At 45.7% G+C, this 17,042-nt stretch overlaps 1 protein-coding gene across 2 annotated transcripts in view; it reads right to left on the bottom strand.

The window, feature by feature from the left end:
- The window catches only part of VOPP1 (VOPP1 WW domain binding protein), a 94,075-nt gene that overhangs the window by 65,088 nt on the left and 11,945 nt on the right, over positions 1–17,042 (bottom strand). The window lies entirely within an intron of this gene.

The following is a 17,042-nucleotide window of genomic DNA, read 5'->3' as shown; positions in this document are numbered from 1 at the left end:
TTACAAGTATTGCCATGATCAAGAATATTTTCATCACCTCACAAAGACAACCCACAGAAATGGGAAAAAAAATATTTGCCCATTATCTAGCTGATAAAGTTTTACCACTCAATATCAAAAACATAAGCCATTAAAAATGGGCAAAGGAGTGACTGCCAGTAGGTACAGGGTTTCTTTGTGAGGTGATGAAAATATTCTTGATCATGGCAATACTTGTAACTGTGAATATATGAAAAACTGCTGAACTGTACACTTTAAGTGGACTAACTATATTATATGTAGATTCTACCTTAGTAAACATGTTATTTTTTAAATGGGCAAAGGATTTAGATACACATTTCTCCAAGGAAGATATGCAAATAGCAAATAAACAAATGAAAAGAACAACATTAGTCATTAGGGAATTACAAGTAAAAATCACTGTGAAATACCACTTCACACCCACTAGTATGACTATAATAAAAAAGACAAACAAATATTGGTGAAAATGTGGAACGATCTGAACCCTCATATATTGCTGTTGGGAACAGAATGGTGCGGCAGCTTTGAAAATCAGTCTAGCAGTTCATCAAAAGGCTAAACAGTCATCATATAACCTAGCAATCCCACTTGTAGATAGATATCCCAGAGAAATGAAAGCATATGTCCACAAAGACCTGTACACAAATGTTCACAGCAGCATTATTCACAATAGCTTAAAAGGGGAGACAATCCAAATGTCCATCAACTGATGAATGGATCAACAAATGTGGTGTAGCCAGTTATTCGGCAATGAAAATAAAGCACTGGTTCATGCTATAACACAAGAGAAGCCCATCCTAAGGGACCACGTGTTATATGATTCCATTTATATGACATGTGCAGAAAGTAAATATACAGAGACAGAGAGGAGATTAATGGTTGCTCAGGGCTGGTGGTAGGGTGGGGCAGAATCAGGACTGACTGATAATGATCCAAGGTTTTTTCTAGGAGGAACAAAATATTCCAAAATTAGATTGTGGTGATGGATGGAAAACCCTGTGACTGTATCAAAACTTGAATCATACAATATAGATGGATGAGATGATGGCATGTGAACAACATCTCAATAAAGCTGTCTAAAAAAATAAGAAAAATCCAGCATGTATTCTTTTTACAAATTTGTATGGATTCCTAACAACACCACATACTTATGGGATACGCATGGTATTTTGATACAAGCATATAACGTGTAATGATCCAATCAGAGTAACAGAAATATCTACCAGCTCAAATATTTATCACTTCTTATGTTGGGAACATTTCAAATCTTCTCTTCCAGCTATTCTGAAGTATATAACCAATTATTGTTAACTATAGTTGCTCTACTGTGCTACTGAACAGCACATCTTATTCCTTCTAAGTGTATTTTCATGCCCATCAACTAACCCTTCTCCACTCCCCTCTCCCCAGCTATCCTTGTCAACCTCTGGTAATAACTCTTCATTACCTACATGACATCAAATATTTTAGCTCCTACATATGATATAGAATACGCAGGCCCACACGGTGGCTCATGCCTATAATCCCAGCACTTTGGAAGGCGGAGGCAGGTGGATCACTTGAGGTCAGGAGTTCAAGACCAGCCTGGACAACATGGTAAAACCTCATCTCTACTAAAAATACAAAATTAGCTGGTCATGGTGCTGCATGCCTGTAATCCCAGCTACTTGGGAGGCTAAGGCAGGAGAATCACTTAAATCTAGGAGGCAGAGGTTGCAGTGAGCCAAGATTGTGCCATTGCACTCGAGCCTGGGTGACAGAGGAAGACTCCATCTCAAACGAAAAAAAGGAACAGGCAATATTTGTTTTTCTGTGCCTGGCTGATTTCACTTAATGTTCTCTATGTCCATCTACATTACTGCAACTATTAGGATTTCATTCTTTATGATGGCTGAATAATATTCCACTGTGTGTATAAAACCACATTTTCCTTACCCATCTGTCCACTGATAGGTACTCAGGTGGACTCCATATCTTGGCTATTATAAGCAGTGCTGTAACAACATGGAAGTACCATATCTTGTACTCCCATGTACATCTCTTCGACATACTTATGTCCTTCCTTGGAGAAATGGGCATCCAAATCCTTTGCCCATTTAAAATACCTGGCAATGTGACTGCTGGAATCTAAGGTGGTTCCCTATTCTTAATTTCTTTGAAGAGCCTCCATACTGGTCTCCATAGTACTAACTTACATTTCCACCACCAGTGTTTGAGGGTGCTCTTTATCCGTATCCTCACCAACATTTATTTTCAGTCTTTTTGCTAATAGCCATTTCAACTGAGATGAGGTGGTATCTCCCGGTTTTGATTTGCATTTCTTTAATGATTAGTGATGTTGAGTACTTTTTCATATACATGCTGGCCATTTATACTTTTTTTTTTTTTTTTTGAGAAAAGTCTATTCAAATAATTTGCCCATTTTTAAGTCAGATGATTTGGTTTTTTGCTATCAAGTTGTTTGAGCTCCTTATATTTTCTGGTTATTAATCCTGTGTCAGATGAATAGCCTGCAAATACTTCCTCCCATTCTGTGGATTGTCTCTTCACTTGGTTGTTTCCTTTGCTATGCAGAAACTTTTTAGCTTGATGTAATCACATTCGTCAATTTTTGTTTATGTTGCCTGTGCTTTTAAGGCCTTACTCAAATCAGAGCCCAAAACAATGTCCTGAAAGATTTCTCCAAAGTTTTCTTTGAATATAACACTTCCATAGTGTTAGGTCTTACATTGTTTGATTGAGTTTATTTTTGTACATGGCGAGTGACAGAAGTCTACTTTCATTCTTCTGCATATGGATATACAGTTTTCCCAGCATCATTTATTGAAGAGACAATGTCCTTTACCCAATGGATGTTCTTAGTCCCTTTGTCAAAAATCAACTGGCTGTAAATGTGAGGCCCAGCATGTATTCTTCTGTGTTAATTTGTAAAATGCATTCTTAAAAGATTTTAGCTAACCAAAAGCAACACAAGAAGAGAAATAGGATGAATATGATAAAATTGGAACAAAATAAATGCACACGATGGCATGGTTTTAGTAGTTTGGGGCAGTAGGGCTGGTGGGGGAAGGAGATGGCCCCACACTCAGCTCCAAGGCTCCTGAGGGCCAAGGCAGAATGGGGAACACTGTCAGTCATAACATCACAGTGCCCACCGGATAAAAAAAATTGTGAGAAGAGACAGCCTTTCTCAAGAAGCAGTCTTTCTGATACTGGAATGTGCTGAAAACTCCTTTTTGGGTCTTCCCAAAAAGAACACAGCTCTGACTGGCTTGGAAGAGTGGGGAATTCAGGGGGGACCTCACCAGAAGGGAAACTGGGACTGACAAATGTAATCTGGCATTTAACTCTGAAAAGTGTTGCTGAAGGCTTCTGCAGAGTTGGCGGAGACCTTGCGAACTCCATCAAACGTCTGAAATAAACTAAGGTAATGAAATCAGGAGGCCATTTTGAACTCCAGGAACATCAAAAAGTTGTCCAATAAAAGTGCAATTTTAGTGTTCTTCACAGCTCAATGTCAGCAAAATGGAAATAGACATAATAATGACAACACTGAGTGTGGATTTAACCAATTATTTTATACATATTTTACTTTCTTGTAATGGGTGCTGATATAAACAGATATACTGAGAAGATATAGGAAGAGAGATTAAATAATGCCTAGCACTGTTAAATCAAGAGCAGAAGGTATGTGTATTTATTTTAAAATTTGGAGGCAAACATTAAAAGAACAAGCTAAATAAGAGTTGAAAGTAGTTCTTCTGAGAAGCAGACCACATGGCGGGGCATGGGAAGGCTGTGTTAACTAACCTTTGACAGTGTTAAACTTTCAACTTATATGCATATATTACTTTATTTAAAAAAATTTTTTAAATGAAATAAACTTGTTGAATACAGGAAAAGTCACTTTTGGTCCATATTCCCTGTGATCATCATTTCTTCAAGGGGACACAGGTGAGACCGTGCTAGGAGAAGAAAACTCTTTCATCAGGAGGGGCATCCCTTTGGGTCACTGCTGCCCCCAGTGCTGTGAGGTCCAAGAACGTGCTGCTCTCCCTGGGGAGGCCTGTCTTGATGTCAGGATCCCACCAGTCCCAGACAAAGCAGCACACGCCTGGCCCGTGGCAGGATGGAGGCACTGAGAGGCGCAGTCAGGAGGGAAGAAGCCTACTCTCTCCCTCCTCTTTCTGGCCCAGTATGCATGGCTGAATTCACCTTACAATAAACACAGGTAGGACTACACCCCAGTGTGACTAGAAAAATAATACAGACGTGATTGCAGCTGGAGCCACAGCTTGTGGGTCACACTGGTTACACATCCACTAGAACTCACAGCGGACCGGCCAAGCTGAACACCGCCTGCTCGTGCTCTGTGCCTAAGGCTCCCTGTCTGGCAAGCCCCACATAAGCTCACAGATCTACCATTTGTGGAGAGCTGCAGCTCTTGTGTTTAAAAAGGAATGATTTGGCAGAGCACAGTGGCTCACACCAGCACTTTGGGAGGCTGAGGTGGGCGGATCCCCAGGGTTTTGAGACCAGCCTGGGCAACACAGCAAGATCCTATCTCTACAAAATACATAAAAAGTAGCCAGGTATGGTGACACATGCCTGTAATCCCAGCTACTCAGCAGGCTGAGGTGCGAGGATCACCTGAGCCTGAGAGGTCACGGCTGCAGTGAGCTGTGACTGCACCACTGCATTCCGTCTCAATTTAAAAAAAGAAAAGAAAAAGTGAAAAAAAGGAAGGATTTACCGAGCCCAGCTGTCCAATCAGCGCAGATATTCACTAAGCACTCCACAGTCATGAGCAGAGCAACAGTGGGGCCATCTCCTGTTACAGGACAGTCAAGGGAGATGTAGACAGAATCTGGCCCGTAAATGAAGATATAATTCCAGGTAGTTTGCTAAGTTTACTTTGAGAATGGCTGTACAAAGAGAACACTTCAGAAAAGGGAAAGGCGGAATTATATGCTCTATGGACCATGAGGTGGTAGGGTGCAAGTAGTTTCAGCAAAACTGAAATAAGCCTAAATCAATATGCCATGCTGGACTGAATCCTGCATCAGAAAAAGGGACATTAATGGAAACACTGGAGAGATCCAAATAAAGCCATTTTAATTAATAGCAATATACCAATGCTGGTTTAAATGCAGCATGGCAATGTAAGTTGTTAAGTTAGTGGAAAGTGGGTCATACAGCAACTCTATTGCTCTGCAAATGTGTTTTGCAAATTTTCTATAAATCTAAAATTATTCCAAAATCAAAAGCTGCTTTAAAAAATATACAGATATACTATGCTCCCCCACCAAGAAACAAATGACAACACCGTCACCAGCTCTGAATCAAGGCCCCTGCTTTGAAGCGCAAAGGGATGGGTAATGGAGCGGAGGCCATAAGGACCAGAGCTCAGGCCAAGCAGACCTTGGGAGGCCATTCCACGGGATCAGGTCCGTATCCTAAAACCAACAGGAAGCACCTCCACAAATGGGAGCTGCAGGCTTCGTCCCCCGTGCCCCTGAATAGAGAAGGGCAGCCTTCCTTTCACAGATGAGCGAGACAGAGAAGCACAGATGACTCAGCAACACAGCTCTCTCGACCCACATTCTGCCAACCGCCCAGACTGGCAGAAGGCCATGCAATGTGTAATCCCTCTGACCTGGATTTTAGCAGCTCCAGGCCAGCTGTTAAGACTTGGGAAAGCCGACAGAGCTGTAGGAGGGAGTGGTGGGCTGGGTACTGATTCCAGTGTTCTCACCTCATGCCAGCTAACATCCTAATCCAACCCTGTCCTGCCTCTGAGGCTGGGGACGGGGGAAAAAGAGGCTCCAGGGTTGCCACAGGTAACAGGACCCCAGCAGGACTGAGGCCGCGTTTCCCCCTGGGCAAGACGAACAGGAGGAGCAGCAGGCAAGGTGGACTCCAAGGCTTTCTAAGGTTGATGCCACCACACACATGCCGAGGCTGGGAGTGAAATCTGGGCTAATTTACAGTGAAACCCTGGTCTTCTCTGACATGTAAATATAGGAATCTTTCAACATGAGCCTCCGCATACCAATAAACCTTGCCAACTTTTTGGGAGTTACAGAATCTCATCTAAACTTGAGAAGCAACAGGAAAACACCTTCACAGACAGCTCTGGGGCATGGAACTAAGTGTGCCCATCACGCAACCCCTTACTGGACCAACAGACTTGTCGAGCTGGGAATGATCGTCTTCTACTAGCTACCAAGAGACGTGCTTTGTTGGATAGTTTTCAGATAAAGAAACTTTACATAAAAATCTAGATATTCAATTTTTCCTGAAAAAATCCAAAGACTCATTAACAATCAGCTAGACGTGAGCGGCCCCTGGTCCCCTCTTCTCCTGCCATACCTTTCACACGGCGAGATCTTTCTCATCCTGCCACACTTCCTATCACTGCCCAGTGCCCTGAGCCCGCGGACATGCACATTTACCACCTCAACACAGAAAATGGCTCTTCTTCCAACTTCTCTTAAAAGCACACCAGCAATTTCAGTTACCTGTTTCATTCCCCTCCAAGGGCTTCCTAAAATTTTCCACCAACATATGCCTGACAGCCACCTAAGACTGCATGATTCTGGGAATGGGACCCAGGTGAACGGAGATGTGGTCCTTTTTTAATTGCATTTTAGGTTTTGGGGTACATGTGAAGAACATGCAAGATTGTTGCATAGGTACACACATGGCAGTTTGATTTGCTGCCTTCCTCCCCTTCTCCTGTAACTGGCATTTCTCCCCATGCTATCTCTCCCCAATTCCCCACCCTCTGCTGTCCCTCCCCTATTTCCCCCCAACAGACCCCAGTGTGTGATGCTCCCCTCCGTGTGTCCATGTGTTCTCATTGTTCAACATCCACCTATGAGTGAGAACATGCGGTGTTTGATTTTCTGCTCTTGTGTCAGTTTGTTGAGAATGATGGTTTCCAGGTTCATCCATGTCCCTCCAAAGGACACAAACTCATTGTTTTTGATGGCTGCATAATATTCCATGGTGTGTATGTGCCACATTTTCCCTGTCCTGTCTGTCATTGATGGGCATTTGGGTTGATTCCAGGTCTTTGCTATTGTAAACAGTGCTGCAATGAACATTCGTGTGCATGTGTCCTTACAGTAGAATGATTTATAATCCTTTAGATATATACCCAGTAATGGGATTGCTGGGTCAAATGGAATTTCTATTTCTAGGTCCTTGAGGAATCGCCACACTGTCTTCCACAATGGTTGAACTAATTTACACTCCCACCAACAGTATAAAAGTGTTCCTATTTCTACACATCCTCTCCAGCTGGAGATGTGGTCTTAAATGACATTCAGTGGGACTCCAATTTTCTTTGACATCCCAAGCTTTACCTTAAAAGTTCACGCCTTTGTATTCAATTTCATTTACATATGTTGTATTCTACTCCATGATATATTTGCAGTAAATTTCATACATAACATTTTCAAGTATTTATCAATTAAAAGGTTGCCTTTACCCCAGCCCTAAACATTTCAAGTGAAACGGAGGCTCCAGGAAGATCTGCCAGGTTTATGCTGCCTGTGACTTCCCTTCCCCCAGTACACTGCAGTGACTGAGTGGAGAAGAACAGCTGCTGACCGCAGCCAGGTCCTCAGAGGTTCTACCCTCCACCCCCTCAGGACTTGGGGATGTCTCGGGGGAACCCTGGCTTGCTTCCCTGCTCGTTTTCTCACATTACAGCTGGGACGTGTATCTGTCCTCACTCACAGGGACCTGCGTTCATTCCCTGAGAGGCAAACCTAGCACTTAGCACTAAGGTGAGCCCCACACTCCCAAACACGCTGTCTGCTCTGTGCAGGCCTTCCAGCAAGATGCACAGGTGTGAGTGAACAGGCCTGCTGCTGGGGAGTACAAAGCTCTCTTTCATCCACGCTTTCTAACGGACTCTAACCATCTTTACTTTAATCAGCCTTGTGCTTGGGTTTATCAAATCCTCTTGGCCCAAGACTGGATGCAGAAGTCTGGGAAATACAGTCCATAATCACCAGCACTCTTGCTCTGGAGATTATAAGTAGAAGAAAGATGAAAGAAAACTGGCAGACAACTGGGCTCTATAATAGGCATTTCAGACACATGAGATCCCAGCATTTTCCAACCCTGGGGGAGACGTCGTTTTATCATCGTTTTTATGTAGGAACAGCCCCGGGTGGCCACTGTGCACAGGCCATCTGGAGGCACGGGGCCCGAGGGCAGACCCACCTATGAGGCATGGAAGTTGGCAGATTAAGACACAAGGGCAAAACAGGTAGGGGCCTGCCTAGCAGTGAAAACACCATTTCCAAGAGGTTTGCCAAGAGACAATGGGCAGTCCAGGCAGTTAGAGACCAGGTACTCCAAATTGCCTAAATTACCTAGACCAGTTCATCATGAACCATTCCCAAACACTGAAAGCATCCAAGCTCCTAAATACAACAGCCCCGTACACAGTCACGGGGCAAAAAGATAAACAAGGGGTCTATGCTTCCCAATCATCCGCCCTTCCCTCGGGGCAAGTGGCCCCTATGATCAGGCGTATAGACTCCCTTGGACCAGGCAGACTGATGGCAGATGCACAAGGCCCATGGCTTAATTTATCCTAAGAGCCTCAAACCCGTGGTCAGTCTGGACAAAAACTTGAAGAACCAAGTGAGCCTCAAACGTTGCTTCTGTGACTGGGACTGAACCAGGGCTCAATCTGCTGGAGACCTTTTCCCTTTTCTCCACTCATAAAAAGGCTCTGCTCCACATCCAGCCATCTGCTGCAGGTGGCCAGCAGAAGCGGGACACACCAGTGGACCCTCTGCAGTGCGATCACCCGCGCACCTTGGGCCCTGGGCAGTTACCCTGGGAACAGAAACAAACGGAGGAAGCACGGGCAATAAGCAGAAGCTCATCTACTTCCTTTCCCCAAACGGTACATTCCAGGCACACATCCACCTAGACAAAAAGACACCTCCTTCTTTCCAGACAAGAAAGTATGCACACATTCTGCAAGAGATCCCCTTTTACAAAAATCCCACATATTAAAATGCCATTGCTCCCCTCCTCTAGAAGCAGTGCCCTCAAATCTTGCTTGAAAAAAGACTTTTTCCCATCCCCATCCCCATCACTGTCACTGCAGAGACTGCCTGCTTTGTCTAGGAAAACCAACAGTCCCTGGTCATCCACATCGTGAGCCAGGCCTCTCTCTCCTCAGCATGGTGGTCTGAGTGCCGCCGGGGGCCGAGCCAAGGGAACTGCACAGCTGTGCACAGGTGCTATTCCCAGAATGAGGGAGGGCCCTGGAAACGCCAGCGCCTGGGAGAGGCACAGCATTTTCTTCACTGTATCTGTCCACGGACTCCTGGCAGAATCCACTTCCTGGCATAGCAACAAAGCAGCCATAAGAGCCGAAGGTGCAACACCAGCCCAACAGCGGCCACCAGGCAGGTGCCGCTCTCTGGAGAGAAAATCTGCCAAAGCAAATAGCATACAAACGCAGGTAAGTGCACATAAATAAGGGTGAAGAGCCAAACCTTGTAACACAGGGAACACTTATTTTCGCCCTAAGGAGCAGTGATAGAATATTTAACCCGATAATCTTGTACACTGCTGGAGGAAATATGGATTTGGCTTGAAAAAAACTTTCTGAAAGTTTACAGTCTGGAAAGATATATCAGATGTCTTTAAATCTGTCAGTAAGCTCTGATCCAGTCATTCCATGTCTGGAAATCGATCCTTTAAAAAAGTCCAAAATGTAAAAAGATGTTCATTTCGGGATTCTTACAATATACAAAAATGGGAACAAGCTAAATATTCAATATCTGGAGCACTGGTGAGTCCGTCATTAGCCCTATGGTGAAGCATTATAGAGTCACTTTTGGGCTCGTGGGTAATTTTTAAAGAAATGGAAGTGCTCACGACAGGAGGATGTGCGACTGCTTACATGTTAATGACCAGTGCATGAAAACTGTGCAGAAAATGGCTGGAAGGAAAACACGATGAAACGTTAATGGCTGCTGTCTTGGAGGGGTGAATTACGAACGACCTGTTTTCATGTCTGCATATTTTTCTACTTTCCAATTATTCCAAAACTAGAATGCATTAGGCTTATTTTCATAATAAATAAAGCAACGAAATTTTAGTCAGAGACTACATTGGCTTGAAGAGATCAGGGCAGACTTCCTGGAGAAGGCTGTATCTAAGATATGAACTGAGAGACAGGCAGTGAGGACAGCCCGAGAAGAGGGAAGGGTATGGTGACAGGCAAAGCGGCGCGTGAGAGCATGAAGACACTGAGAGCTCCGGTTAGGTTGGCAAATTATTTCGCCCTGTTATGCAGAGAAAACAACAAGCAGTGAGCCCTACCAACCCCCAGGCATTACTTCCCTCAGTGGCCATGGTATTCTTCCAGACTTCTCTCCAGGAAGGCACGCCGGGCTGTCGCTGCCAATGAGACGAGCAAGGCTTCACGTGAAATAAACCTATTTGCCACGCCTGCTGTAGTTTCATCACTCCTAGCGTCAATGGAAGTTTTCACTGACATCAACGTGATGCCCTGGAATGTCAGGACATGGAGCATCAGGACCCCACATGCACACTGTACACCTGTGCTGGCAAATACGCCCCACAGGGCTGGAACAGCACAAAACGCTTTCTCTTCAAAATCGGGTTCTGAATGCTCCCCAAAGCTTGCCTCGAAAGTCAATTCTCCCATCAGAAGCAAAGAATTAAATGCATAAACACTTGGTGCTTCTTTCCCTCAGGAAATCTGTCAATAAGCTCTGGTCTAGTTATTCCATTTCCAGCAATGGAATAGGTCATCTTATTTTTCCCGCTTCCCTTAGCAAAAAGGGAAAGAAACCCCAAGGGAAGGGTTCCACACAGCAGAGGTGGAGGAAGAGGGCCTCTCTTCTATCTTACACGCAGTAGCAGGGAAAGCAGAAAAGGAGGAGATTATCAAATACAAAATACATGTTGAAGGCCGGGCGCCATGGCTCATGCCTCTAATCCCAGCTCTTTGGGAGGCCCAGGCAGGTGGAACACTTGAGGTCAGAAGTTCGAGACCATCCTGACCAACATGGTGAAAGCCCATCTCTACTAAAAATACAAAAATTAGCCGGGTGTGGTGGCGGGCACCTCTTGCCGCAGCTACTTTTGGGGCTAAGGCATGAGAGTTGCTTGAACCCAGGAGGTAGAGGCTGCAGCAAGACGAGATGGTGCCACTGAACTCTAGCCTGCGAAACAAGAGTGAGACTATGTCTCCAAAATAAATAACAGGTGTTAACAAGGTGTGGAGGCAGAGGGAAAGCCCTGGGAGCCTGGTTAGCCAGGTCAGGGACCAGTGACACCATGAAAAAGGAAGCGGTGGGCCCACGAGGGGCGAGGTCTGTGCCGACGCTAGTTATTAACATGCACTGTATGGCCGGTCCACTGAAGGACTGGGGAAGATAGGCAAATATAAGCACCTTTTGGATTTAGAAATAGCAATGACAGCAAGAAGGTAGTTTAGCTGGTTTTAAAACTTCCATATAAAATGCCTCTCCTCCCAAGAAGCTCAAAAACACTGTTCTCTTCACAGTCTCTAGAAATGGGATGGGAAATATTTTCCCATTTCTGTCTTTTTTTTTTTTTTTTTTTTTTGAGATGGAGTTTCGCTCTTGTTACCCAGGCTGGAGTGCAATGGCGCGATCTCGGCTCACCGCAACCTCCGCCTCCCGGGTTCAGGCAATTCTCCTGCCCCAGCCTCCTGAGTCGCTGGGATTACAGGCAGGCGCCACCATGCCAAGCTAATTTTTTGTATTTTTAGTAGAGACGGGGTTTCACCATGTTGACCAGGATGGTCTCAATCTCTTGACCTTGTGATCCACCCGCCTCGGCCTCCCACAGTGCTGGGATTACAGGCTTGAGCCACCGCGCCCGGCCCCATTTCTGTCTTAAATCAAATGGCTGCCTCTATCAGAAAGCAGATGACACACATTAAGGATGCCAGCTACCCTTTATTAGACATCATTACTTTTCGGACCTACACATTCACACAGGATCTCCATGCTTACACATGCCTACAACACAAGCATGGTTTTCACAGGGTGGCAAACGAAGCCTAGAGAACCGCTAAGTGACTGATGCCTCAAAAGAAAGTGCTGGAACCAGGCCTGTGTGGCTCCAAAGTTGCCCTTGTCCTACCACATGACACTGCTCCCAACACTGGCACTCAGGTCCTCCAAAGGCAGGAGTCTGGTCGCCAGGTTGCCAGCCCACGGGGTTCATGCAGAGGCCAGCAAGGAGGCAGCACATGGAGTCTGTTCTCCCGGGAGACCTCCCATGGGCTGAGTCACTCAGCCGTGCTTAACCCAGAAAGGTGACAGGGCACTATGGTAACATGACAGGATTTCCTAGGCTAAACTCTTGAACCCAAAGAAAAAATCATACGCACTGCTAGCTGCAAACTGCTGACAAATGCTAGGGCACTTTAGGAAAAGACATGCGACCGAAATCTGTCCCCTGCATCAGTCCAATAAAAGTCAGGTGGCGGCTTTTTGTCTGGGTTTGTGTTGCTACAGCAAAAATGAAAATCCTTGACAATATAATTACAACTGTCAATCTTCCTAAAATAAACTTAGAAACATTCAAGGAGTAACGATATAGACAGACGAGTTAATTATATCTCATAATCTCATTCCCAATCTATGTGCTGTCCTGGCAGGAGGCACTGTTAGAAAGGAGCTGCAGTCCGTCTGTTATTCAGGCTGGTTTTAATCTTTAGATTCATGAATTTGGTTTTTCAAAAAGGAGTTTGTGGGGGACAGTTTTTATGTAGCCCCTAACAGTCCCAAAACCTAACAGGATTTTACTGGGGATACATCGTCACTTCTACTTTTGCAGCGCTTGGAAGGAGTCACCAGTAAAAACCTTTTTAAGGGGCCTGCTTCCCAGAGTGAGGAAGGAAAAGGCTGGCCTGGGAGCCACAGGCTGCCTTCCTGTGATACAGACCCAAAGGTCACTAGGCTATAAACTCCAGCTCATTTACCATAAAATAAATAATATTTACACGATAGATCTAAGCCTAACGGTTCTGACTTTGGTTTAAATATTTCCCTTAATAAAAGCAATGATATAAATTGGGGGGTCAAAAGTAAACACTTCGCTCAACCCTTCCAGAAGCTCCCACTCCCTAGCCTCAATCACTGCAACCCCACCCCCCCACCACACATGGCAGCTTCCTTCAGTCACATCCCAGATAAAGAGCTCCACCCTCAAGCCCTGGTTCCCCTGATTATCTCTGTGCCCCTTCCCCTTCACTCTATACACACACACACACACACACACACACAGACGCACACACATACATGCATGCGCACGCGTGTGCGCGCACACACACACACACACAAACTCACACTCACCCCTTTCCTAGGCCTGGCAACCAGGCATCCTATCCTTTCAGCCTCTGCAGCTGCACCGCAGGGCTGCCCCCGAGTATCTCCTGTTCAGCCACACAGGCTTACACTGCACCCCCCAGGGGACACCATTTACAAGGACCAGGCTGAGGCAGGCATGTCCCGGCGGGATCCATCTTGGCCATTGTAGCTGCAACCTGCCCTGCTCAAGACTTAGGATACTAGACCTCTTTCCTTCCCATCCTTCATGGTTGCCAAAATGCAAAAGCTTATCCAAAATTGGGATTACTGGTAAAGAAGAGAGACACAGAGGTATGCCACTAAGAGTTTTACCTCTTATTGAGAGACAGGCTCTAAAACTTCTAAAGCGGCGGGTCAATCCTTAGATGAAACAAGGTCACACACGGGCGATGCCTGCTGCCTCCTTACCTAATACAGCACTTGGTTGAGGGAAAGGGCTGAGGAGTCGCCACAGCCGCCAGCTCTCTCTTGTACCATCTAGGATCTCGCAGGGCATTGAAGAGCACTGGGAACTAACTTAAGGGTGGTTGGAATTTTTCCCATAGGCCAACAGGGCACCATTAGTGGATTTCAAGAAGTCACAGATCAAAGGTTTGAGAAGCTCACATGGACAAAATGGAGGAGAAACATCCCAAGGAATGTACACATGGAAAACGGCCTGGACTGAGTCAGGTATAGAGAAAGCGGGGCCTGGGAGAGGCACATTCCAGAAACTTTAAGGAATAAAAATCACAGAATTTGGGTTGCAGGGGATGCAGGGATGGCAGGGTTTCTGGAGCACTGTCCTGGGTGGGTGGCGGTGCCACCAACTGAGATAGAACCAATGGGTGGAGCTGGGGGAAGGGTGAGCTCTGTCTGCTTCAGATATACTGTCCGAGGCCTCCAGGCCACCCTCGAGGAGGTCTCCATTAGACAACTGGGTCAATAGGTGTTGCAGCTCAGTGAGGAATTCTTGCCAGAAATATAGATTTTGGAGACATTCATGTAAATAACTGTTATTGAAGATTTAGATGTAGATGAGATTCCCCAGGATTTTTCGCAGAATGAGGAGAGGAGGAAGATCTCATTCAAGCCCAGGAGACATCAGCATCTGAGACTCAGATGAGGGCCTGGGCATGGAGGAGGAAGCCATCTAGGTGACTGCTTTCTGCCGCATCTCACTGAGGAGAAAATCAGGTGAAAGGTGCTGTTTACAAATTAAACCACTACACTGAATCATGCCTCTACGCCAAAAGAAAAATCCATTGGAAATTTAAGTTACACAGAGAAATATACTTTTAAAAAGGAACCAGTCTTAAAATAAAATTCCAATCTGCCTGCAGAACTTGGAGAAGTAGTGGAGGGAAAAGGAGAGAAGGAAGCAAAGCTCAGGGGGAGGGTCGAAGCCTGAAGGGGGAAGGGACAGGAGAGGGAGGGTGCTCTGCATGGACAGCTTGCCTCCCTGGACTCCTGACTACCCCCAGCTCAAACGCTGGCCCCAGGGAAGCAGACTGGATGACAATCGCTCACTTTCAGCACCACTGTTTCCTAAAATGTGAAAGCTGGCAAGAACAGCTCCAGCTGCCTCTTTTCACTGTGCAGGTGACCTCTGTTAAACCCCTTAACTTCCCAACCTCAGTTTGTGCATCTATAAAATGAGCGGCAACACGTGGCTTCCAGGGCTACCGTGAGGGACACAGCAGGGTAACCACTAGGACACTGTCCAGCATACTTCAAGTGCCAGGTAAGATCCAGCTCTTAGGGGTCATGTCATTTGGGTCTAGGGTATTGTTCTAAACAGCCCCTCTCCTTTTCCTAAGTATAAAAGCTCCTCAGGCATAGGCTCCTCTTCATTTCCCTAGCCCACACCTCATAATTATTCAGTATGATGGCAGTCATCAATTACCATTGACACAGCAGGGGGCTCTGCTGGGAATATAATTCTTCATGAGAATTTTGAAAGAGTAAACTAAATGTTGCTCACATAGTTCCTGCTTACCAGCCTTTCCAGGACTGCAGCAGCACGCACACTGCTCATGTTGGACTCCTTTCAGTGAGCCCTGCTGATAAACACAGCACAGAGCAGATAAATAGAAACTAATGAATAACCCCAACAGCCATCACCAAAACTCACTTGTTTTCTTTTCCATGTGTTCTAAGATGTTTCCCCGTAGATTTCCCCTCCCTAATAACCTCTATATGGTAATGGGAACATGGGTGTGTGCGGGAGCCTCCCTGCTGCTCACCTGCGAGGGGTCCCCAGCGCCTAACATACAAAGCCAAAAGCTGCTGCGCTCACCCAGTGCCCCTGAGGGCAGCTTCTGCTCTCTCCCAGCCACCTGCTGGGCCTCCTCTGAGGCCTTCTGAACCCAGTCTGACGCAAAGGACTGGCCAAGTGCAGGCTACCTAGCAAGGCGGGGGGAGGTGGGAGAGGCAGGGGCTCAGCCCAGCAGGACGATGACCCTGACTCACTCCACCAGGTCTCAAGGCCACAGTGAGCCTTGCCTGTTCCTTCCTGAGCCACCCTCCAGGACACAAACCTGTTCATCCGCTTCTGGATTCCATAAGCCAAAATTCTCATCTTCTAAATTTCCACATCCTATTTATAATAAAGACACATCACTTAGGATAGCATGAGTTTCTCAGTCTCTTAATAACCAAAATGCATAACGTGAACCATCAACAGGAACTCCCTCTGGGCTAGGCCATGATAGAACCTCAAAGAGGAAAACGCTATAATTTTATAAACTTTATACACTGAGGCCCTTAAGAACACGCTCTGAAGTCTGTGAAAACAAATAAACCTAAAAATTGTTTGAACCGCTTCCCCCCGAAAAATACATAAAGCTTTGAGAGAAATGTGACTGTGATCTGAGTCACACATGGCTACAATTTATGTTTCTCAGATTATAGATTAACTCGCCTTCTTCTTTTTCTTGTTCTGTACATTGACTAAAGAGAATTAAACGATGTCAGGGTCAAAAGCCTCCTGCCCTCTGAATTAATGACCCTTGTTGCAGATTAACTCCCCCTTCATTGCCCTGCTTCACTTAGACCAGATGACAGAAGAACCAGGACTATTACAACCTCTATTAAGAAAACATTAAATGTCCTCTTCCCAGAAAGAAATAGCACCTGTAGACAATCAAATTCTATAACATACACACCAACCTCGTAAGAATAAAGTTGTAATCCCGCTAAAAACTTCACTGTCTTGGCCCACATAAACAAAGCCTTCACTTCCTACTTCGGAAAATGGACTCCATTTCTTTGGAGTTGGTGTTTCCAGATGGTCTATGTACCGTACACTTGAATAAATGCTCTTTAAATCAGATTCTGACCCCTTTCATTATTTTAGGTTGGCAAGTCAGTCCGCTGAGGTTTGAATCCTACGTCCGACTAGTGAAAATCTTGGGAAAGCCCCGGTCCACTACAAAATGCACAGGAGGGCAGCACGGAGCCTGGGGCAGGGGTGAGAGGGCTGCACAGATGAAACACCATGTGCTCAAAACAATGCCTGCCACACAGCAAGCACCCGCCAAGTGCTGGTTATCACACTGCCACGCAGCAAGCACCCGCCAAGTGCTGGTTATCACACTGCCACACAGCAAGCACCCGCCAAGTGCT

Source organism: Sapajus apella, unplaced genomic scaffold (genome assembly GCF_009761245.1).
Source record: "Sapajus apella isolate SASKATOON/1434 unplaced genomic scaffold, GSC_monkey_1.0 scaffold54, whole genome shotgun sequence".
Taxonomy (NCBI): domain Eukaryota; kingdom Metazoa; phylum Chordata; class Mammalia; order Primates; family Cebidae; genus Sapajus; species Sapajus apella.
The sequence above is the reverse complement of the archived record's forward strand: the minus strand, read 5'-3'. Positions and strand labels throughout refer to the sequence as shown.